General features: G+C 41.4%; 1 long non-coding RNA gene across 1 annotated transcript; it reads left to right on the top strand.

The window, feature by feature from the left end:
- The first annotated feature begins 1,559 nt into the window (after window positions 1-1,559).
- On the top strand, window positions 1,560-25,564 carry LOC114011771 (uncharacterized). Its single transcript, XR_003553829.2, has 4 exons — window positions 1,560-1,685; window positions 2,043-2,218; window positions 3,841-3,932; window positions 25,405-25,564. It is a non-coding gene; the product is annotated as an uncharacterized LOC114011771 (long non-coding RNA).
- Window positions 25,565-26,009: the final 445 nt, after the last annotated feature.

Below are 26,009 nucleotides of genomic sequence, written 5' to 3'. Positions count from 1 at the left end.
GCTGCAGCCAAGCAGCGCGGAACCTTTCCTTCAGCACTGCAAGGCTCAATGCCCACCCTGCAGCTGGGTTTCAGCACCAAATTTGACAGGTGAAGGTTGCAGTATGGTGGCAGAGGGTGGGAGAAGGGACAGCAAAGCCCTGGTGGTGTGGTCGAGTCACACCTGCGGGTGGCTCAGCAAGAAGTCCCTGAGGAGGCACAGCATCCATCCCAGACTCCATTGCTTTGCAGGGCATTGATAAGAACCTGTGATGGGTATGCAGAGAGGGCAGGAATAAGGGAATTGGTAAACCAGCAGCATTTCCATAGCATCATAGTATCTGTGTGGGTTATGGAGGTGCTCCAAAGTGGTCACTGCTGTGCTGAACTAAGCCCATCAGAGGGTGAGTGGTGTCACACCAGCACCTTCACCCCAAATTCCCATGGCATGTGCAATATGAGCGAGCACAAGCTCCCTCCCCAACAAATGGCTTGAGTGGATGCGCAGGTATAAATAAATAGTGATTATGGCACTTTGTAACCCAATCGACCATTTTGCCTCAGTCATTAAAGTTTCTTCTCTGGTCTTTAGACTTTTGCACTATTAGTAATAACTTTTTTAGTGCATTAAGGGCCTGGAATGTGCAGGAGGCATGTCCGTCTGTAAAGCATCCCGTGCACTCTTTATGCCGTGTGCATCCTTGATCTGCAGGCATCCTCCCAGGGGGACCGCGGCTCCAGCGGGTAAGGAAAGCTGTTTTTCACAGAGGAATTAATTTCTGAAGGAACAGGTTCATTTTTAACAGGTAGCATTCATTCATAAAACTCATACATCTACCTAAAATTATACGTGCGTATACGTACGTGCCACCATAGATATTAAATTATGTTGGTTGCTGCTTAATATACTCTAACCAGAACAATAACTTGTAAATCACAGAGTTATTGCTGAAACCAGAACTCAGTAATAACAAAATTATTAGAAAGACATAAAAAATAAAGTTGTTTCATCAGCATCATTTGCTCCCTGATCACAGAGATGATAGAAAATGGGTCTGTGTTTAAATGATAGATGAGAGCCATTAATATAAGCAGAGACCTTCCAGGATTGTTTGTAGTCAAAATTAAAAGGGAAACTTTAACAGCCTCAGCTTCAAAAACATCCTAGAGAGTTGTCAGGTGTTGTGGTAGGCTTGGTATAAAACACAGCCTCTTACTTTTGTGAATTTCAATATTATTTTGTGTGGTGTATGACAATCCCCTCTTACCTCCTCTCTTCAGCTGTGAACACCTTTTTGCTCCTTCAAAGGCTATTTGAAAAAACCTGAAATAACTTTCTGACAACCTAAAGATCACTTTTATCTCTACAGCACTCCCGCGATTGAACAGCTTACTAGAGTAAAAAGCCCCGTTACAAAGCACACAGATCCTTCATTTCCATAAAACCTTCCCTCTGTGAAATCCTGGACGCTCACGGGCTGGGCATTGCTGCGCCCATGGAAATGTTTACCTCTAAATTTGACAGGGGAGGAACTGAAGTCTGAAATCCCATCTCTGCACTGGAACTGCCAGGCAGGCACGCGCCGCCAGCACGGACCCCTTGAAACAGCGGCTGTTGGGGGCGGCAGCGCAGTGGGCAGCCTGTCCCCTGGAGAGCTGGCACCGTGCGTACTGCAGAGCAGGAGTTATGGGGAAGAGGCTGCAAAGGTGCGTCATCTACCACACAATTTTTGTTGTGAAAGAGTTGCTGTGAACTTTTTGGGCAGGTGATATTTTTCAGATTTTGTGCCATCTGCCAAGCCTGTCTCCTTGCTTACACAATAATACATATGCTATAGGTGTTGTTATATATATGTATACATATACACACTCTCAAGAATATAATAATACAGTAAAAACTAACATAATTAATACAGTAATACATGGATTAGTGTTGTAATATATTATTAATAGTAATATATGTTATATATTCTGTTTTCATTTGGTTTTTTTTCTAGTTTAAAGTGTTGGGGGTTTTTTTGTTTGTTTTTGGTTTTTTTTTTTTTTTTTTTTTTTTTTTTTCAGATACAGAATCTCTACACCTATGTTTTGCCAGTCAGGAGGCGAGAGCAATGCATTTACCAGTAAATTTATGGCAGGCTATTTGTGGTGCATGGCACAGGGAGCATCCCTCTCCCCAAGGAATGGCAAAGCCTCTGTGAGACACGAATGCAGACCTGGATGCGCGTGGGCAGATGCAAGTGAGTTTGGGAACGGCTGGTGGCTGCTTGCAACCTTCCTGACATTGCTTTGATTTTACTTTGAAATGCTTTTTTCTTCCTCACAGATGCAATTTGACTTCTTTCTCTGTATTTATCACTTCAATGTGAGAATTAACGTCTCTAGCTCCAAGTGCTTTTTGGATAATCTACAGCGTATTTATATCTGCTCTACAAAACTGTGCTCAGCTAGTACTGAATATGCAAATCTGGTTTCATTGGTGTAATGAAAAGAATTAAATAACACATTTGTATCATTCCACAGGCTTTCGTTAAGAGGCTATTGCACCTTACAATCTGAGGTTATAACTTCTGGTCAAGTTGATCATTAACGTGTCATGTGCGCACATGAGCTGCTGCATCCATAATATTGCTAACTTTCTAAACGAGAAATCAATGTTTTTGACTTCTAAATATTAGACCAAATGCTTTCAACATAATGTGAAAGAACTTTAATGTTTCTGTGCTAGAAGAACGATCAGTTTGTTTTGCTTTAAAAGCTTTGGACTATCCTGTCACCAAGCTGAACAATATTTATTGCAAAATGTAAAAAGAAGTGGCAAAGCTGAGAAACTGGGAAATTAAGGGAAATGGTTTGCCAGTGAGAAGAGAAAGTGCCTATAGGCATATTTTCACAGTCAAGATATATATCTGTCATTGCTGCGGTATGTTTTGTTAGTCTGTGATTGAGGCCAGTACAAGTCCCTATGGAAATGACCTGTGTTTTTTAGCCTGTATAAATGTTAACAAAGTCTTGCAATCAGTGAAATCTTCAGGAAAATGAAAGGTACATTCAAGTAAGAGAAAAATCCCTCCCCTGGTTTTGCTGCAGTCTAAATAGAGTGCAGAGCTTTGGGGACGAGGAAGAATTATTTCCCCCCTGCTTGCTGCCTCTCTCCTGGGGCTTGTCCTCTCCCTGTTGACATGGGTTTTCATTTCACATAAAAACTAAGAAAAGATTTCAGAAAGAGGCATAATTAATCAGATGTAACAGGAAGGGAAAATACATGACAAGACATATGTTAATGCCCTGGCTTCCCACTGAGAATGAGAGTGATATTTAATCCAAAGTTAAATACCATGTGGCTTTGACCTATTGCTAATGAGCTGATGTTTGGTTGAAGGTTGAAAGGTTTCTTGGGAGAAGTTTTTAACCAAAGTGATCATGTGTGTTTGCTGCTTTGCCGCAGACATGTGCAGTTTGCCTGGGCAGTGGCTGTGGGCTGAGGCCATGTCCCCTCTCCCACCAGCCACCCTGTCTTAGAGCTTAAGCCGAAGGACAGCTTTGCTTGGGCTTCCAGCTTGTTTTGCTTTCTTCAATGCAGCTGCAACCTTAGATCGCGTTTTCAGAGAGTTGCACTGAAGTCCATGTTCAAACATACAAGATATGAGCAAATTTTCTTTCCACTTTCCCTCTGTTATGTTAATGGCACAAACCTACATTTTGCTTGTTTTAAGTTTCGCAGTAGCTCTGCTTTGACTGTTAGATCTGTGAAATTATGGAGTGGCGCTTTTGAAGTTGATGCTCTGTGTTCTCACCAGGGACAGGCACAGGTAAATGTGGCTGCATGTAAAACGCAAGGAATAATTGTAGTCTTTCCCAGGGAGGGTCACTGGCAGCCCCATATGTGCTGTTCTGTACACAAGAGTTTCGAAGAATTGAGGACACCCGCGTCTAAAATGCAGGTGACAAATGGTAAGTATTTGAAGTGACTGTTGAGTAAATATCAAGACACTTCTGAAATGAGCCAGAGCTGGAATGGGACATACCTGGGACCTTGCTGCCACCTAGCACTTCCATTTGGCCATGCCCAAAATGTGCAGGTGCAGCCGTGCATATCACTTAAAAGTGAGTTTTGTAGTGTATTGGAGAAAACCAGCCAGCCTCTACAATAGATGCTATCCATTCCTTAGCTAAGGGCTCGTTTTGTGTATGGACAGAAAGAAAATTTCCTGTTGTGCCTTTCTTGCAAGCACTGAAGCGCATAAGTGAGAGCTGAGGGCTCTCTTGGCGTCTGCGATGGGAGGGCTCTTGCAGTTCTCTGTCCTTCACCTTCCCTGGCAGCCTGAAGTCACTAAGGATTGCTGTGCCGGACGAGGAAGGAGTGGTGTTGGTTTGAGTTACTGGAGTGGCTTTTGTCTCTGCCGTCAGGGGAACGCATATTTTGATGGTACTACTATGTGGGGGAAAAAAAAGGGAAAAAATAAACAAGCAGAAAAAAATCTATCTTTTTTCCTGTGAGGTCAATATAGGTCAGACATAAGTTTTCTGAAAAAAAAAAAAGAAAAAAAAAGTATAAAGAAAATGGAAGAAAAGGCATTTTATTATTAAATTTTATGTGTTGTTGCAAGCAATTGAGAATTCATTTAAGAAAGCTCAGGAAAGCCGCTGGTAAACTCCTTAGACACGTAACTCCCCAGCTCTGCTTGGTGTAGTGAGGGTGTTTGGGGGGTGCATGGCCAGCACAGGAGCCTTCCCGAGGCACCAGGTGTGGACAGCATCGTGTGTGCCCCCACGTCCCCCAGCTGCCTGGCTTCTTCTGCCTCGGAGGTCGGGCAGGAGGGTGGTGGTCTGGAGGCAGACGGAAGACGCCAGGAGAAGGTAGTGCCACTGGGCTGTTCCCAGACACGATGAAAGCATCTGCTGAGCAGGCTGGGAAGCTTTCGTGAGGGTGAGAAAGGCTTCATCTGTCCCAGCGCCTGCACTGCTGGGGCCCTGGGGCATGAAGTGCAGCCCTCCAGCTGCTGGAGGAGTTAGTTCAGGTTCCTGCTTCATAACATCTGGAGATTTCAGTTTGTTACCTCCATCTAATCGCTTAGACAAGGGTCCCTTCTGTTCCTCCATTTTCCTCCTTGGGTCTGCTCTGTGGTAGACCATTTCCCACTGGGTTTAGTCTCAGCTCTGGGAGGTCCAGAAGCCTTCCTTGCTGTGTCTCTTCATGGCTCCCAAATACTGCCTGTCACTAAAAAACCTGACGCAAACATTCCAGATCAGTGTGATTTTTCACTCAATATTCCGTGTGCCTGTGATTTCCTCAGCATCCTCTAGGTGCTTCTCTAATTTTTTATTTTCCTTTCCTTTCTATTTCACTGCAGATGCCTGGGGATATAGTGATGATTCAGCCTCCAATTTACCTGATTCATCATGCTAAATCCACTGACAAAATCTGCTTGTTTTAAATCCTATAATACTGTGGAGACAATTTGTTTTCTAGCCAGAATGAATTATGGCTTTTAGGACTTCCTATCATTTTGAAACTGCATCCTCAAGAACATTCCTTTTTTTTTGTTAATTGTGTTTTTTGTTGTTGCTTTTGTTTGTTTGTTCTGTAGGAACTAGGCAGTATTTTCATCTTTTTAGATTTTTTTTCTTTTCTTTTTTCCCCACAGGATTAAGATCTTTAAGTCTCAAAGTCTTTATTTCAGTGAGTAGTGTTCCTATCCCTTCTGAAGCTCCATGTTTTTTTCCCCACAGGCTTTATCATCAATCAAATTCTTTTAAATGTCAGTTGTGTTCCTTCCTGTATTATTATTATTTTTCCCTTTTTAGATGCCATAAACTGAACTTGCGTTCTTGATGGAAATGACAAACTGCATCATGAGATAGAGCCTTGCTAGGCTGATATTTTCACATGAAACAGGCTGGTTATGTTTTGGGGAGATTGGCGGGAGAGAGTCAGCATTTTGGGACTAAAGTGCGTTGGCTCTGGATAGTCTGGGATGGAACTATCAGGGAAATATTTAATTTCTTGGTGCTCAAGAGCCGGCTCTAGAACTGGCTGTAGACTGCTGTGGGTATTGAATTAGTAGGAACAGAGCCAGGACTGGAACAACCTCCTCGACATCACCACTTACTGTAATTCGAGAAATGGTGGGGTTTTTGCTTTTTGTGTGTCTGTGGTGATGTCAGCTCCTTCTCATGAGCACACAGCCCTGGGCCGGGCTGAACAGACTGTGGCTCCCGAGGGACTTGCTGGGCAACAGCACAAACACTCCATGATATGAAAGCCCAACAGACCGAGCTCTCCTGGCAGTAGAAAAGGCTTTTCCTTTTTCCCTAGTCCAGATCCACTCCTGGATTACAGCAGCTGTGGCTGTAACAATTTGCTTTTAAGGGAAATTATGAATGTGTGCTGCGAAACTGCCTGTCTTGAACCTTTACTTGCACAACACTCTGAGAAATCATTGCTTGAGAGATAAGCAGTTTCAGTGAGTTATGTACATATCTTATCAAAATGGTTTTAGAGCTAAAAGTACAAGGAAAGTCAAAAAGTGAAACTATAAGCCCTTTTCACTTTTGTTCTCTTTACTAACACAGGGAGTTCAGAATGTGATTGCAGGGGACTGGACTAAGTTCAAAGGCTGTATGCCTTAAGTATTTTAAAAAATTCTTAAGCAAAAGCCCTGCCCCTCATGCAATGAGAGATACCGTTCGGCAGTTGCAAATTTATGGGCAATTTTAATACGATACTCTCCACTGCCTTACGGCAATTTTCATTTTGCAGTAGTGATGGCTTGCTCATTAGCCATGATTCTTCCTAGTGCTTTGCTGACCTCGACACCTTAGAAAATTACTTCAGTAATAATTGTTAATTTAGGTAGGAGAAAGTCAGGAAGTAACTGTGTGTCCTGGCATTGATAGGGCAAAAGGCAGGAGGTGCAGATCACCGAAAGGTGTGGGTGATGTCTCCTTGCTGACCATCTTCCCGCTGCAGAGCTTGACACTGTCACAGTTCAGTAGATGGGGATTAATGAGTCTCTTCGGAAGAGAGCTTGTCATTGCTTTACACAGCAGTTCTCACTATGGTGGTCATTCCTTTCACCTTTGGGGAAATGTTTGGGGGTGATGCTGTGAGATTTTGCTTTCCTAATGCTTTTGGCATGCTGTTTGCTTAATAGCAGTCGGTCATTAGATTTGCCATTTTTCTTTGGGGTCTGTGATCTGTTTTCCCCTGTGAGCATGGATGGATGTCTTCCTGCCCAGTCTATGTGGTCCTGCACCTGGGCTTACCCACAAGCACCATCACTTTACACCAAAGGTGGCAGTGGAAGGAGAAACAGACAGCCAAAGTGGTTTGTTAAAGGCCTGCAGAAGGGATATGTGTCAGAGGAAAAAAACCTCAGTGCTTGTATCTTAATTCTCGGAGCAGCATCATTTTTGTTCTGGTTTCTTTTCAGTCTTTTGAAATCAGAAGTTATCCATGGAATTTTGTGAAGTTAAGGTTAGATGAGTGTGTTGGTTTCTACAAACCCTGCAAGGCATGGCTGGTCTGGAAGTATCTGCAAGGTGGACTTAGGTCAGGTGGTAGCTCTGGTGGAGAGGAGGGGGAGAAAGAGGATGACAACATGTCCCATAGAAGACAACAAGTCCCACAGAAGCATCAGCTTGCTGGAAGAGTTTTTCCATGTAGCTGTTGCTTAGGTGCCAAAACTTGAGCATGCTCAAAACTCAAAACAGAACCTCTGATGAGATACATGGGAAGAAATGCTGAGGAAGGACCGAAAGAGTTTTCATGACTGTGCCTAACAAGTTCTGGGACATTAGGATTTTTCAAAAAATACATGTAAAGAAAAACCTGGTCTAGATGAAACCTGGGGCTTTAAGATGTACTTGTGCACACAAACACGTGCATGTGTGCACACACCCCAGTGATTCCTGATAAGGGTTTCTTTGTGCAGTGCCTGCTGTAAAGGGCGGGTCTCAGAGAGACACAAATAAAGCAGAAAATGCAGCAGCTGCAAAACTGAACAAGTGAAATGTTGCAATATGAGGTCTGAGGTGTCTGTATGGCATGTATTCTGTTTTATTTCATTTTCCCACAATTACAAAAGCGATGACATATGTGGGAGCGTCATACTCCTGAAAGTCAGTCCCTATGACACTTACCAAATTTTCATATGACTGAGTGGAGTGTAGCTGCGTTGTGGTCGTGAGTCTGTAACAGGAGAAAATTTCAGTGTTCACACAGAAAAGATGACCCATTCAGGAGCTTGCTATTATTTTGAAGTATTGTCCCACAGCAGAGCAAGATAATACACTAATTTCTTGTTTCACAGAATAGTTCTGCAGAGGTAATCTTTGCCCTATTGAAGAGAGGTTTCAAATGTGCCCTCCAGGTCTAGATTTCATTTTGATCCTAAAGGAGCATTTTACCTGATGAGTTATGACTTACAGGACAAGCACCTTTCTCAGGATTGAACATGTCATTGATTCACTCGACAGGACTGGTAACACGGTGCTGCTTCTCTTTGAAATTTGAGAAAACTAACACATGTCAGATGTCTCCCAGGTTGCTTCTATCAAATTATATCTAAAAACCTTCTAAGAGCAGAATTTTCCCTGGTTACCTACTCGAAAGTTTGAGGAGAAAGGTAGGAGGAGGAGCAAGTGGTGCAGAGAATGCCATGAACCTGCCCAGGCTGGTGGTGTCAGGTATGAATTATTAGACTTGCTCTCTTCTTTAAAAATTCTTTTTTCTTACTAGCGTGTTGTGAGGTTTACCTTGATAAAAAAGCATACTATTTTGAAAGTATTTTTTTCTCCAACTGAAATGGCACACAAGTTTTAGTTGGAACTGGCTCAAACGTCAGTCAAGAGCTCTCCTGATAAAAGCCATTCTTAATATAATAGCTTAATAAACACTGGTGGCTAAAAAGTTCTCTCCAGCAAGAAAAAGACATGGGAAAACAGAAGTGTGCAATGGCCCTTTGCCCAGTGCTGACTCCAAGCGCAGATTGCCTCCTGTGTTGCTGATGTTATTTCAGCCAACTTCAGTGTTTTCCTGGAGGTTGAACATATACTTTAAACCTGGTTTATTTATCACAACCAAAAGGCGTTATTACAGCAAATTAGTCTCTTGTTCTGATGCTGTGAAGATGGCTTTTAGCAGGACTGACATCTTGGTGACTATTGAGAAACCTCTGTGCAACATTTTACCAAACAACATGAATACTTGGATTATTTTTATAATTTTTTGAAAACGCATGCCTGTTCCGCAACATGTGAAATAGCAAAGGGACAGAGCTGTAGCGAACTGTTTTCTGCTGCAATAGGGATGCCTCTTACGCAGTCACCCTTCCAGCTTCTGCAACACGCAGTCTCTTTTTGCACTTGCCTTCTTGATTTTTTTTCCTCGTAGCTGTGAGAGGAGAATATTTTTGAAAGAAACTGAGACAGAATATGGATGGGATGCAAGTGCAGTACAAGAAAGCAGAGCTAAGGAAAAGTGAAAGCACAGAAGGTGGAAAAGACAGAAAAAATCAACAGAAAACAAGAAATACAGCCATGCACAGCCATAGGGAAATTACGTAAATAACATGTATGTATGTATCTGTGTGTGTGTTTATATGTATGTATATCTATCTATCTATAGACAATCTTATAACAAATGAAAGAGGCAAAAGGTAGCTTAAACAGACCATATTGCAGTTGGGAAACGAAAGGGAGATGAAGAAGAGTGAAGTGGATGCCTGGTGACATTGAAGCGATGGCTTCAGGAGAGTCCTCTAGCGGCAAAGGTTTGATTTGTGCGAATGGTTTTATGATAATATGGTTGTTGCCAGCAGACAAGATGACGATAACTTCTGCATGCTTATATGCAAAATATTTTGTTCTCTAAAAATGTTGAGAACTGTAATTCAGAAGAAACTTAAAGGTGAAAGTCTGGGATGTTTTCCATGAAGACTCCAGCATGCCTGGTTCGAGGCATGTAGGCAAGGAGGCACTTGGAACAGGGCAGGACGAGGATGAAGGAAAAGATTTTTAAATTGAAAAAGTAGGTTGTGGATGATATGATATTTCTGGATGAGAAGGACATGTTCTGTTTTGGGCTTGGTATAACCACGTTTTGACCTGGCCGCTGAAAAGTTGTTCTGTAGTAGGTTTCTTCACCCTGAGGTTGGTCATTGCAGACTCAGCAAGAAATGGCCAGACAATTGGAATGAGCCGTCCCACTGCTGATGGCTTTTCTGCTGAAGTATTAGGCTTTAGTTAATCAAGAACCTGGACAAAGAGCCGAAGAATGGGCTGATGTAAGTCAGCTAGACGGGGGAGGTAGTGACCTGAAGTCATCTCGGTGCGGCATGATAAGGAGGCTTTGAGATTACCTCTTTTGACCAACACAGTTAGCCAGGAGGTGAGAATATATTCTGGTTTAACACCATCCCCAATGTGTTACAGTGAAATGTCTCAAACTAAGCAGAATCACTAAAATGCTTCTTTTTCTGAAGACTTCCAGGTCTGTTTTCACCCATCGCTCTTTCACATTCACTTTCTAACTGGGAGGCAAAATGTGTCTCTGAACCTCTTGCCTTCTAGTCAGCTACGCTTGAATTTTTCCCTTCTTTTGAATACTGCCCTGGCATGCATGTGCCCATGGTTTGAAGAATACAGCAGTCTGCCTTCAACTCTTAGCTCTGCCTCTGTGGGGGCAGTAGATCTTGTAGTTCCAGCTATTTCATGAATCAGTTGACAGTGATTTCTTATAGGCTATCAGTTTTCTTTTGGACTTTATGCTTGAAGATCAAGAGATGGTGATTCTGGAAGTTTATCTTACTTTTGAAACAAGAAAGCCAGCCAGTGCACGTTACCTTGGAAATAATTCTCAAGGGAGAGACCAGAATAATTGTAACCATAAAGAATTGAAGAACAAAGTAATAACGCTTATTAGGTGCTTTTTTAATGTCTTTGTCATAGATTGTACCCTCAAGTTGTACTGCATGTTCTTCCCAGAAGCAGCTTAGCATATTTTCCCATAACACATCCATGCTGTTTTCCTCTGGACGGCTCCGATGTGCCTTTCAGCTTAGGCTCGGAATTAACAGATGAAAATGTGCCGGGGTGTGTTATTTGCCCGTGGTCACATGGGTGACTGGTAGTTTGTTGGGGTTTTTTTTGGTCTTCCATACTAATATAGAAGAGGAAAACTTTGCAGAAGTATGCTTTCTCCTCTCTTTCAGTGGTCAAAAAAGTGAAAGACTTTCCTGATCACATATGAGCAGGGAAAGTTTGTGTATGATGTGTCAGTTTGACAAGGAAAATAGATATATTGCTTCTGCTCAGACATGCATTTATCTGTTTTTCCAACCTAATTGTGTATTACATGCAAGTACTTATTCTGGAAAACATCTCTGAATATCTTTGCTGAATATCAGCTGTTCACTCCTACTCATTTTTTTGTCTTAACTGGATTCTGACCACAGTATAGCTTCATTTTCCACTCTGAAAATTTGTTTTTATGGTGCTTTCTCTTAATGCTCTGTTAAAGAGGCTTGAAAGTCTAAATAAATTATATTGTCTAATTCTCCCTTATTTCAAAGGCTTCCAGCAAATCTCTTCTCTTCAGAACCTGCATAATTCTCACTATTTAACTCAAGGTTTCAAATGTTTTCCTAAAGTAAAATCGTTTAAGCTCAAATTCCTAAAGCAGCATTAGACTTCTTTTTTTCCTTCTCTTTTCAAGAAAGGGCCATGGTGACTGTGAACCTGCTGCTTAATTTCTGATACTGTGTAAGAAGGGGAAACTTCAGATCTGTCATAGCAACTTCAGATGCATTCTCCATTAATTTATTGCTCTCCCAAGACGGCTTGCACCAAAGGGTTGTGTTTTTTTAAAGGGCAAAGAGTACAGAGGTATGTGACCATTAAGGAACCACTCCTTGTTCTTACACTGTGAAACTTGGGAGGCTGAAGAGTTTCCTAGGGAAGATTCTGGACACACTTGCTATGTCCTATTTTACTTCCCTAATTGGCTAGTGCTGAAAACAAGGTGCTGGCCTAAACCTGCCTCTCAGCTATGTGGTATTGATATTCCATACACAGTGTATGTACGTACCTATACATGTATTAAGCGATTTAATGAGTCAAACACACAGTCAAACAATTTAAAACGTTGTGACAATTAAGACAGCTCCTATGGTGTTGTGATACATGACATCATGTTACTGAGTGCAAAATGCCTCCTCCTCCTTACGTGCTTGTATCCCCAAAGAGTGTTGTTTGCACATCTATTTGTAAAAAATACCCTTTGTCTAGGTACTTCGCAGTACAATTTAACCTGTATTTTGTTTAATGTTGTCTTGTAGTATCATGGTGGTAGTGTAAGATTCCTTTGGATTATATTGGAAAAAGATAGTTTAAACAAAGCTTTGCTACTTTGTTGTTCTCTTCTTTTGAACAATATGAACAGTGCTAGAATATTCTTTATGGCTTGCTATTTTCATTTATAATAATTACATGACTTTCAGCTCATGTAATTTGGGTGTTTCTTTCTCCAAGGAAGCATTCAATACGAAGGGATGAAGCTTTCAGGATCTTTATAAACAATGTGTCAGGCACAGAGATGATAGAGTTCAGAGCCGTCGCTTCATGGATAACCCTGAAAAACAGGAAAATATCTTAAAAGGCAATGCAATATTGCTGTGGATAGGACTAGCTGAGTGACAGACAGGGCAGTCTGTTTTCAACACTTTCGGCTGCTGCTCCCAGCCAGCATGAATAGCAGCGCCATTGTACATTTAGCAGTGTTACTGTCTGCTAGCATGGCCCTGCTTCTTGCTGTAATTTCCCTCGAATAACTAGTTTATTAGATGCAAGAGGGTGATAATATGGTAACAGAAAACAACAATTTGCCAGTACTGTTTCACAAACTTCATGGGTGTCAACAGGGCAAAACTGTTGCTTCCCATCCTGGCTCCTGGCCCTGTGTCCGGCTACTCCCGGCCACCTCTCCTCTCCCCCCAGCATCTCGATGGTGCTTCCGCAAAGATGAATTGGATGATCCATCTTCAAGGCAGGAGTTCTGATGATTTGTAGAAAAACTATCACCACTGATAGGACAGCCAATCTATCACATCAGGCCGCCTCCTTTATCCTTCATTTCATTCCTCTTTATTGCAAACACTTCCATGCTCACCCTCTTGACTTTTCTCTCCCTCACTCAAACGCTGTCACTCTATAGATTGCCTCAAAAATTGGGGAAATGGAAACTTAGCATCATTTAAAGCACAAAAGTGCAGCTTTACCTGCATGGGCAGGCATGCAGATCATGTGCTGTATTTTGCTTGCTTGGTGTCGATGGGCAGTGTGCCCCCCTGCCAGCCCCACAGCTGATCGGAGCATGCAAGCCCTGGGCTGTCCTGCTGTCTAGTGCAGACCTTTTCTTCTGGTCTACAGGTACAGCCCTTGAAGGACAGACAGGCTTGCAAATGGCATGAGGCTGCTGGATAGTCACCGTCTTGGTCCTTGACAGGTCCAGGAGAGCCTCGGCAACCCAGAGGACCATGCACGCTGGTCTACCCAAGGTGATACAACAGTCTCTGCTGTCTATCGCAGCTGGTTCCATCACCTGCAAGGCCAAAGATAATTGAGAATTTGTATTCTGGTGCTTCCCGAGGAACCAGACCATCACCTTTTGCACTGAAGGTAACTTGTGATGACTAATTAAAGGATGGTGTAAAATGAGCCATATAAAACAATGAACACCTGCAGCAAATTATGGTATCCTGGTGGGCTTTTAGGAGCATCCCCTGCCCTGAATCCCATTTTGAGAAAACACAAATAGTACTATAGCAAGAAATAAATAATGCATTGACTTAATTCTGTAAAGAATTAATGTTTCCTCTTTAGAGGGAATAGTCACTTGCAAGATTATTTTAATTTGCTAGTCTTCAGAATAGAGGCAATCACTGTCAGTTAAGACCTTTCTATGGGTGTCTAGCTCGATCTCTTCTGGGGGTTTTAAATGAGAAGGCTGACATGCAATTGGAGACCTGGCTGATGGTACATCAGCTGCCAGAAACACATAGCTGACATAATGGGAGTTATTCACAGCTGCTCTGATTTAAACTACTACGGCACCACTTCATTGCTTTGTTATGTAGTCTGCAGACCTTAATCATCTGCTGTGCTAATAGAGTACACCAAATTCAGGGTACAGTATACAGAAATGTATATAAATCGCTTATGTGCTAATTTTGCACCTACCTGATAGGATGTGGTATATAAAGTGATTCTTTGGGCAAAGGGTACTTTTTGAATTTCGATCAAGTTCATATATAAGCATTTTTCACTCTTAGATAACAATTTTGTTATGGCTGGTGTGATTTTTCTTGTGCATAATGTGAAAATCTTGGCTTCTCCATACCTGTTTTGCCTTCTACCATCAATAATAGCCTTTGGCAGAGTTTGTTAAAACTGACAAGTTGTTGGATATAAAACAGATTTGCCTATAGATGAAATATATTTTTGGTCATAACCTTCTCATATAAATCAGGAGCACCACTGCTGGTTTAATTTACAAATTCTAGAACTCACCGGGGAAAAATGAAATAGCCGACTGATGGCAAGTTGCTTGTTCATTTTCTTTTTATTATATAAATGGCATGCAGATAATGAGCGACTGAAACAGCCAACCAACTTCTGATTAATATATTTGATACAGTTGCTCAGAAGGGAAAACATATTTTGAATAATTTGTTGTTGTTTGTAATGAGCAGATGATATGACAGTAGTGATTACCTTAATGAATCAATTAAGTGTAATGCAATTTGAGTTGGATGGTGCCGGTGATGGCCAATTGTGCACCCACCACTGGGACAGTTACTTAGCAAACCATGTCAGACCTCAGCCAGCCTGTCGTTTGTGCAGTAGAGGTGTTTTTGGGAGGTGGAGAAGACAAGGAAGCAGGTGGTGGAAAAGGAGCACGCTTTGGCAACTAGCGTGTTTCTGAACGTGGTAATTATCTTTGTTGCTTAAGTTGGATGAGATCCGGTCCCTGACCTTCTGGAAAGAGCAGAGATGGATTTGGAGGCACAGAAATTTGTCACCAGATGCTCCTCTCCGAATCTGTTCAGAAAGGAGTAGCGGTAAGAGAGTTTGTCTGCTTGCTGGCTCTTTGCACTGTTAGCCGTAACGAGGTTTTTAATGGAAATAACTCTGTACCTGGAGTGTTTCTGTGTACTTTCTAGTAGTATATGAAAAAAACATTAATACAAATTTTTGTTGGTGTCTTGTGTTGGGGTCCATCAGAGCTGAGATGCCTGTAGTTTGAGCAGTGCACAGCATAGGCTGTGGGATTTCTCTCAGCTGATTCATGTCCAGTAACTCAGGTTGAACTGGAACGTTTCTTGCAAAGAAACACCCAGTATTGTGCTAAGGACCTCTGGCAATAGGGCATCCATGAGAACCTCTGGTAATTTTCTCGAGTCGTTAATTATTCACACCATTACTTCAAGGGTTTCTTTTTTCCTGTGTGATTCTGGCACTTTTCCACTTGTAACCTCTGGAAATTGATATACGTTCATCTCTAGATTGAAGCGCTTGCTATAGCACATTTTCATTATCCTTTTAGGTTCTTAAACTGTGATCAGAGTTCCCCTTTTACCTCCTCTTTGATAAACTAAGTAGTCTGACCTCTGCAGATCTTTCTCTGTGGTTCTGCTTTCTAATCCTTTAATATGTTTTTGTAGATTTTCCCTTAACACTCTCCAGTTTTGAATTATGGAGTACTGCTCGGATAAATCTTTTAAATGGCTGGTTTTTAAGACTTGAGAACTGTCCAGACCCTTTGCTGTTTTCAGCAATAGAAGGTGAAGAGTTGGGCATTCTGTTTTTCTGTTCTGGTCCTGTCATTCATTTGCCGAAGGACTTTCTCTTCACCAAAACTCATGTCTTGTTCATACTTGTACTTCTCAGTACCTCACGCATATGTCGTTCAACCTAAAGTTAATTAAAGTTTAGATATTTAAATAGCATTGGGGCCAAAACTCCAATGTTTAGATGAAATCCTTTTGTCTCTTTCTCTCATGAAATTAGTTACACATTTTGCCCTGGATCTGTGGATAGTCTTCACGTACATGAACTGTTTTAAGCTTCTGAAAAGGTGTATTCCAGGCTGAGCTGAGCATCTCCAAAGCACATTCCAGCTGGTGGGAGATTGGTGTAGCATTCGCATCCCCTCTAAGGTTGCTGTGTAACTTCGCCTAATCATTTTTAATAGTTTGCCATGTATTTTAACTGCTTTATACAAACAGTGCATCCAAGCAATTGTGTATGCAGCTATTTTATAGTCACTGACATGCCTGTGTGCAATCTGTGGATGTTAAGGGATATCTGTCTATGACATCTGGGGCTTTCAGAGCCTGAGGTAGATGTCCAGCAGCTTAGTTAGGAGTGGGTTAATTCTATATTATCTTTTTCTTAGACATTTTGCTGTCATGATCCAAGTTGTTCCTGTGAGGACCTTTGCCTTGTGCAGTTCAGGAAGGCAAAGACAACTGCTGTATGCCAAGTGCAATGCTTGTAGCAGGTTTTTAATTCATCTGAGAGATGAAGGGTGAACCCATTAAAAAAAAAAAATCAGTTTGGATGTAGCTTGCTTTAGACTTCTTTATTTCTTGTGGGTGATTGCGGTGACTTCACCCTTCCCCTCAGCAGATCACCATTGTCTCAGATCTAGTGTCCAGTCCCTCCCATTTATTTTTGTTTTGTTTTGTTAAAAGAACGCTACATACACAGAGATGAGATTCTGGAGTACTTTTCAGGTGGGTTGCTTGGTTTGCTGTGAAAAAATTGAACATCTTATGTAAAACTTAATTTGAGAGACTTGACAAACTGTACAGGAAAAAATTCAAGTAATGGATTGCTTGCTAGCTCAGTAAAGTATAAACACTTCTCTTGTTCCTGCTGTTGTATACAGAGGTGTAATATGCTGTGCTAATGCCTGATTTGACGTGTAACGCGCCAGATATTGTGTGCATAAAATGGAGTAATTTAACAGAGCAGTAAGATAGAAGAGGGTAAAGTTTAATAATAAAATGCAGTACATGCCTTTCATGCTTAAATTGGGGGAACTGCAACCATTGCACAGTGGAAAAACTAGAAATGGGTTCAGAAAAAGGGGTAACCATTAAAATGCAAAAATAAAAAAGTACACCCAGGCAAAATAACGTTGCACATGTTTCTTATTCTCACAGTTCTGAGGTATCAGCTAATGGCCATTTTCAAGGGAAGGATACCATCCAGAAAGACTTTAGGTTTGCCAGAAACTGTTTCTAGACAGCTTTTGTGTGAAATTATGCTTCTATTTACATGTATACTTTTATTTGTTTGGCCTCAATCACCGAGTCTCTTCCCTGAAAATGTCAGTTGTGTCTGAACAACTGAGGGTCAGCTTCCATAGTTATGTATGTCTTTAAGAAGAGAATTTTGCTAAAGCATGAATACTTTAAGATTTTTTCATCATAGGAAGCAAAAAAATTGCAGTTTTAGTGGCTGCTATGAGACTGATGAAGAACATTCCTGTTTCAATGCAGAAACTGTCTGTCATGTTTGAATAGAAGTTACTGCAGTGGCTCTCAGGTTCCTAGGTGCTATAGGAACACATACAATAACAGCACACAACTTTTGGCTTGTTTTTCATTAAGTAACTACTGGGAAGCACAGGAGGAGATTTATGGTAGTCAGACTAGATGTACTGTAATGCAGCATTGAATGAGCTTTATTGCAATTATACTTCACTATGTTATTTACTCTTTGACATTCCTACAAGACTGCTGCTCTTAACAAAAAAGAGAAATTTGAATGCCTTACAGCTAATTCCTTCGAATCCTCTAATTTTCTCATTAATGCTTTTGATTTATTTTGCCTCTGACATGAATTTAGTTTTCAGAGTAATTGTGATCGCTGTTACATTCACATGGAAGGTTTAGATTTTCATCTTGTGAATCTGATTACCGGCATCCTAGAGCTTCCATTCTCCCTGTTGAGAGCTCAAGGCAATATTATCTTTCATTAGTGTCACAGTCTTTCTAATTTAAATCTTGGCCTTTCTATTGATTTTTGAGTTACATCTGATTTTCCTACTTCCAAAGTCATCTTTCTTGCCTTTATTTCTTTGTAAGTGCAGGAGTAGTCAGTTATTTTTCACTGCCTTCTAATGACTATACTCACTGTATGTATCAGTACTCCTATACTTCCACGGACAACATTTCTAAGTTGGTTATCAGTTGTAACACTTATGATGTAATATGGTCCATTCAGTATAATTTGATAGATATATAGCCCATATTTATAAACAAAACATTTGAATTCTGCACTGGAACTGTAGGAGCCATGTTGGAGTGACACTATCTGTACTGTGTGATATCAAGATATCATGCCATAGCTGGATGTTACTGTGTGGGCTTTGATCAATATGGGTTTTTGAAAGCACGGGTGTTGCTATGAGAACTCTGCGTTGCAGAGGGTGCAATACTGGCTTTGACTGGGGTGGAAGGTTGCTCCATAGTTTCCACTCAAGTGAAAGTTAGTAACTCCATGTTAAATACACCAAGCTTCTGACTTCACAAAAGCTTGCTGATCTTCTGAGAGAGGGATGATATTGTAATGAAAAAGAGATAATTGCCTAATAAATATGTGTGATTGGTAGAAAGTGACAGACATCAGTCATAGGCTGGTAAGAGCTTCACAGGTTCGAAGATGCTTTGGTGACAAAGCTGGACAGACTATAGAATAATGTTCTATGAGAATGGTTTGGGTTGGAAGGGACCTTCAAGATCATCTAGTTCCAACCCCCCAGCCATGGGCAGGGAGACCACGTGTATCTATGGGTCACAAACAGCAGGGGAGTGCTGTAGTTCAGCCTCCTCCAGTTCCAAAAGCATTACCTTCAGCAGTTATTTTAGTTTTAACAGGGAATTAGGAACTATGAGTCCAGTAATAAAGCAATATCTGCCACCTGAGAAGACCTGTAGCACTTCAATGTTTATTTTCTCTGATAGCTCACTGCAATGTGATTGAACTAAAAAATGGTAATTTCACAAACTCTGTTCCTGAGGTACTTCTCTGCGTTAAGCTACAAATCTTAATTCTGTGTATTAAAATACATACAAGGGAGACTATAAAAAGCAATTTGAGTGTTGGTCAATGCCTGAAGAGCTTTCATCAATGTTAGCAAATTCAAAGCGTGAATGAAATGGGAGCTTTCAGGGCTTTTTCTTGTATAGAAATAATTTCTCATGTGTATTGAAATGTAAGTGTGCATATGGTGCTTTTTACTTTTAATGCACTCTGTTTGCTTTAATTAATTGCATAGTGTTGTATATGAGAGGCATATGGAAAAATTTCAAAAGTACTCCAGAAATAATCAACATTTCAAGCAGATCTCATTTCCATTTCCATGCTTCACCCTCTTTTTTGGACATATATTGTTGCCTTTCAGAATACTGAATGGATGGCTTGATGTGTATGAGAGGCTGAATTTCCAACTGCTGCTAAATTTCTGAGTTAGAGGGTGGTACAATCTGGGACAATGATATTAACAAGTCTCTTTTTTCCCCTCCCTCCCACCTTCTCATAACTTTCTTACTCTTGATTTTCCCAATGCCACTCAGTGAATCACAGGGTGTTTGCCTCAGATTGTCTGCTCAGCAGATGATGGTAGAAACGCTACAAAAAATGAGAAAACCAGCTTGAACACGGGTGGTGAAACTGCTGATAAAAATGCAAAATTATAGATGAAGTAGTAAAACAGATCTTCTGAAGTCGCTGAAGCTGACTTAAGATCTGGGGAATCGCTGTGGGACAATGTAAAGCAGGAGGAAAAGGAGGGAGGGAGGAAGCAGGTTTGGTTCATTTGAAAAGCTTGGTACTTCCCTGGATTTGCTAGCTTCATAGAGCATTTAACAGAAGGTGGAAGGAAACACCACTAGCAGTGGAAGATATCAGAGTTCAACCTAAATATCTGAATAAAGATGACTGCAGTGAGCCCTGAGAAAGGAGGCTTTGGCTATTGCCCAACCCAGGCTTGCCGTTGGCATAAAGTACTTCTGGAGCTCGTCTGGCAGGAGCGCAGTCAGCCCTGCCATGCGATGGCACTGCCCTGCAGTGATGAGCATCCTGGGGCAGCGGGAGCTCCCATCGTGCTGCATCACCAGCACTTTGCTACTCCAGGAGCAGACAGCGGTTGTACTTTAGTTCCTCCTCACAAGCTTATGGCATTTGCTTAGGGAGTTTGTGTGCTGCCGTCACTGCAGTCGCTTGGACATGTGTTTAATTCTGGCAGGTTGGCTCCCATGGCAGTGTCCAGGACATGAACATTGGCTGTATGAGCCACTGGGAAAGATGGGATAATGTCTGGGGCTGTAGTGCTGCGATGTCGGGAGTGTTTGTTAGCTGTTTTTTAAATAACCTTACCCTCCTTGGGTGTGTGGGAGGGCTGAGCTCGAAGCAAAGTTTTGAGTTACACCTTTAGTTAACGTTGAGATGAAGGCTAGCTACAAATGACTGCTTTGCAGAGCTTATCTATTTATGTGTTAGGAGCAAAGACTAGGGTCCAGAGCCATTAGACATCCCTGGAGTAAGCTTGGCAAGAATGTTCAACTACTGAATACTAATACCCAAAGCATAAACAAAGCTGTGCGGAGGAAATTGGAAACAAAATGTTCTGAACTCAGTGCAAGTGCAATGTATTGCAGTTACGTTCATGTAGTATTAAGACTGATATGGTAAGAGTACTGCCAGGCAGAAGAGCAGAGCAAGATATTTTTCCAGATAGTAAAGGATGAGAAGTGGTCAAAGTTACTTATTTTGGATATGTTTAAAATAAAGAACATAGTATATTTTTGTTTTCAGGCACCTCAGTTGCATAAGTTAGTGGAATACTGTCCCAGTCTTTGCCCGCTGTAGACATTTTCTGTAAAGAAAAAGGTTTTGTGTCATCAGAAGCATCACTCAAGTGCATTTTTAAAGTACTGTAATTAATCATGGGTGGATATAATTATATGAGTGTTGAAGCAAGCATGAATTATTTTCAAACACAAAAAATGCTTCAAGGCAGGCAGGGAGGGCCAGGGATCCAAGGACTTTTTTTCCCGTTACCTTGCACATCCTCTTAACCCAACACCCCCCTGAAGTTAAGAAGTTAATAACTAGAGGTCAAGCATCTTTACTACAAGAATTCTGGCTGTATGCTGACCATTTTGCAGCAAAGGATTCCCTCTCACACACTGATGCTGAGCAGTGCTTCTGCGTAAGGAACCTGTGTCACGGGTGAGCGAGGCACCGTGCCGCTGCCCTGGCACTGCTACCGTGCTCAGCTCCCTGTCCCTGCTGCCTGGGAGATCTCCGCACCGCAGCCTTGCCTGCGGCTGCTAAAGCATGGCCTGCCTCGCCTGGCTTGCTGAGGGCAACTGGCTTGCAGCCTCCACTCAAGTCTGCGGCTGTGCCTTCTTCCCTGCTCCTTTCTGCTCTAGCTGGCTGCGTTAGAATTAATGCCAGTATGGCACTGAGCTGCTGTTGCCCTGCCTAATTGCAGTGGAGGCATGCATTGAGTTGAATTTCACAGGTCACGTTATCCATAAAATTCCTATTTGCTGCAAGAGAACAATGAGTCAACATTTAACTTCTCCCTAAGAAAAGTGCAATGTGTAACAGACACCAAAGGCAGTTCTGCGTGTGCCTTCCTAAGTGACCAGCTGATAAATCAACAGAATCTAGCTATGCCTAATACAAAAGACGAGTCTTGTGCCATTGAAAGCAAGCATTAAAGGAAAACAAAATTGGGTCAGCCCTAATAATTAAGGTAGAATTTCTTCTACATAAAATTATTTTTCGGATAAAACAGATGTTGAGGATAGTAATTGTCATACACGGTACAGTTTTCCTGTTTATCTGCCCATGATGTGAATGCAGGAGTTGTAAATCACCTCTAAATATCTGAAAGTCATGCAAATAGCTTTCAGTCACAGGGAAACAAACTCATTTTATTCCCAGTCAACCATACGTGCAATAAAGAAATGCTTTGCATTTCAGATGAAATACACCTTGGGATGTATAGATAATCCTGGTTAACAGCTGTGGATGCCTATATATAAAACAAAGGTCACAATTTTACAGGCAGTACTCCCATTTGAATGCAAGAGTTGGCATTTGTTTTTCAGTATTATAGTGTTTGCAAACAAGTCTGGGAAGCATTTTCACAATGAGACTATATTAAACATATGGGGGTTATATTACAGTATGTACATAAAATTTCAATTTGTAGAGGGCTGTAGTGGTGGAGTACTTGGGAAACTGGGTCTCTGGGAAGGGCGGCAGAGCGCTTGGTATTAACTGAAATGTCACTTGATGGCTTTTACTTACAGGAAAGGCTCTTTCTTCTGGGTTTGTCTAGCTTTTTGCAGATGTATGATTCACAAGCGATTGTTCAGGGGACTTAACTACTGTTTAGCTTACACCTGTAATAACATCATAGCATAAGTCTAACACTGAAGAATTAATTTGAAAATATGAAAAGGTTTTTACTGAACAACAACAGTGAGAAGCTTTAACCCCACAGTGACCGGTGCCTGTCCTGTACAGTTTGTCACTAATTTGCAACAGCTTTTTCTTAGATTCCCTCTCCAACGGCACGGAAACCACATGCATCTTGTCCCACTTGACTGCACTTTGCCTTCAGATAGGCAAAACGTTTTTGCTGTAGCCTGAAGAGTAAACCCTGCAGTGTGTCCTGACGCCTGCCCAAGGAAGGTCGTGGCACTGGCGGGCGGGATGCGAAACCAAACCGTCCTGTCCCAGACCATCCTATGGTAAACCTATCATCAGGGTAAAATTATTATGCACCTGATGATCTTAAAGGTCTTTTCCAACCTGAATGATTCTATGATCATACTTTATGCACATTTGTCAGCTGTATTGACAACATTTTCCACCAGTGTCATCATTTCTATGGCCAGTTAGCTTCAAGACTCTTATCAATTATTCTCCAGGACCTCTCAGAAACACAAGACCATTCCTTTTTCTCTCAGCATAGTTGTCTAGTAAGAAGAATCTTCAAATTAATGGAGACAAACAACACACAAAAAAAAGACGGGTTTTTGTTTGTCTGTCCTTGGACTGAGATCATTTGTATCTGGAGTATGTGCAGGAGGTTTCATTAAATGTTAGCTATGCTCATGCAGTTGTACTGAGGGCTGCAGAATGTGCTAGGCATGGCCAGGTCCCCTTGTCAGGCTCTGTTTGCCTAAAAAGCTGCTGAAGTTTGAGCACAGATGCTTCAGGAACAAACTTGGAAAAACTTTTGGACACTCAGGAGCGCTGCCAGAAGCAGAAAGGCTTCTGCTGGCAAGCAGCACAGAGCTAGGGGATGCACAGAGGCAGCCATGGGGGAAGGAGCACATCGATCGTGTTGGAAAAAAAACAATCCAGCAGAACAGAAACTTGTTATGGCTGCCTCGTATTTTCATTGCTTTAAGGAGAGGCAAAAGGTGGTCAAGCAAAATAGTTGAGAATACCCACGGGTAAATTCTCACCCCCCTATTTAGAGAAGCTATTAGGCACCTGTCAGAGCAATTAGTGTGTAATGTAATTTCTATATAATTGCAGAATAATTGCAAATGTGTCAATGTTTTTTTTTTTTTTTGTTAAAGCTAATATAAGTTAATATGCTACTGATGTTTCTTATGTATCTGCAAAACACACTTTAATATACAATTAAAATGTATAAACATGCATTAATCCCAGTTAAGTTTCCCATGTCATTAAATAGGAAGGTGAGCATAAAACCTAAGGTTCATTTCAGATGAACAAGTTCGTACTCAGGCAGCATTTTAAGTAAACATGCTTGTGAGCTGCCAGAGCACAGGGGCTGCCTGCCTGTTGCACACCCCACTCATTATGAAATTCAGCACGAGTTAGTTTTAGGCTTCTAAAGTCATGTTTTGCAGCTTAAATAAAGGGGAAATTTTCCACAACTGCATTTGTTATTGAGCAACAGTGTTCCTGACATTTTCAGGCTGCATAAAGCTTATATAAAGGTTGTTTTGTGGTGGTATTCAAAAAATCCATGTATAAAGTGATGGGAAGTCCTTGTTTATTTGCTGGAGGCTGCACTTCTGCCCCTTAGGAGCTGTATCAAAAAGAAACCCTGCTTAGGCAAGGCTGGTACTTTCACTGGTTGATATTATCAGCACCTGTATTGCAGTTACAGCAAGGCAAGCTGAATGGTAGCAAACCGTTCTTGATAGTTCCTAAGGAAAAGCTCTGTGGTTTTTTTGTGGCGGGGAAGAGAGGACAGAGGTAGCAGGATCTTTTGAATAAAGATCAGGCTGATGGGGTTAGGGTGTCTGACTAGTTAAAGACAGTCTGATCATAGCATCCTGCAGAAAGCAAGTGCTTCCTAGCTGAACAGGTTTTAGACAAATTCATCACGGGGGAAAAAGCTGTAAGGAAGTCTCAGAACTCCCAGGGAGGTGTGGATGTGATGGGAAAGGTCTTCAATAGTTGCCCATTACAAAGTTGGAAATTCCCCTTAGTAGATATATTATTAAATAGTTAATCTATTTTTTTTTGTTTTGCTTTGTTTGATGGAAAAACCTTTTTACTAATGAAAAAGTAAGTGACCTTCTGTCACTGTGCACCCCTTAGCACACAGCAATGCTGTGTTGCTTTGCAGCCTACAGAATGCCCTCCCTGGCTGGACCCTACAGTTAAGGGAGAAGGAGGATGAGCCAGAGAGAGAAAAAATGTAGATACAGAGTTTGTCTTTTCTTCACCAGCTTAATATGGATGCAGTTACACCTCTGAAAGGTCTGCTTTCGGTATTCATTTTACCTGAATATTGTTAGGGAGTCTACAGAAAAATGCCTTAAATCAGTATTTTCTGCAAGTAATTTCTCATTTGAACAGTAAACTAGAAAAACTTGGCAAAAGGCAAGGCTTCTTCATCTCTGGCAAAGTTAAGCACAAACCTGAAACTAAGTATCTTTCTGATTTTTCCACACTTGCTAGTTCTTTACTCTTTCCTAAGTTTTATAACATTTTAGCTTACCATTGGATTAAAATTGCGCATTTAAAAATGTTTTACTCTTGAGCCCATGGCTAAAACCCTGTTAGATGGGTTATGAGGAACAGAACTAATTAAATGCAACTTGTTTTTTTCAATGCAAAACAAAGTACTTTAGGTATGGGGAAATGGTAGGAACTTTCTGTAGTCCTGGGTATAGAAATCTGCCCGCCTCTTGCCGGACTGGTGGGGTTTGTCCCTGCCTCCCCAGGGAGGGCTGCAAAACCCCCAGTCATACCCTCGTACTTGTGCCATGCTTCGGCATCCACACCTTTGCACCAGGGTTAGGTAATACACAACGTTTCTCACTGAATTTTGTCTTTTCAGGTTTTCACATGAGGAATGTTGGTTTGCCATTAAGGTGTGTATTTGATTTGATTTAAGCAAGAGGTAACTACATTCAAAATCACACTACCAATTGCAGGGCTGTAATTCAGAGAATGGAAGCATTTTCTCTATTGAAGCTCTGAAAAATAAAGTAGCATCATGGCTGGCTATTTAAGGTAAATAGGCAGATAGTGATCAATGCAAATAATATAAAATCAACAAGAAAACTCTCCCATCCTCCTGTCTCACTCCACGGATCGATGTGGTTTGAAGACCCGAAGTTTTATTGCTATTAACATTATTTTTGGGTTGAGCTAACCTTGGAACAGTTCGAAATTGCCAGAACTGTGCATCTAGACTAAGAAAGCTCTTTTTGTGTCCTGACAGTTCTGGAGGTCTGGAAATGGGAGACGATAAATGAGTACATTTGTAAGGTTTGTTAGGACTATTTTTGTTCATTTTATTTTTAACACACTCACTGCAGCAGCTTGCATTGTCTATATTTTACCTTCAACTTCTGCCATCATCCTGGCATCCATTAGGAAAGAGCAAAACTGATCACTTAGTGAGTGTAAAAAATCTTTACCTCTTGTCTCCTCAGCATT

The sequence above is a fragment of the Falco peregrinus genome, chromosome 1 (genome assembly GCF_023634155.1).
Source record: "Falco peregrinus isolate bFalPer1 chromosome 1, bFalPer1.pri, whole genome shotgun sequence".
NCBI lineage: Eukaryota > Metazoa > Chordata > Aves > Falconiformes > Falconidae > Falco > Falco peregrinus.
Note: the sequence above shows the minus strand (reverse complement) of the source record. Positions and strands in the feature narration are given on the sequence as shown.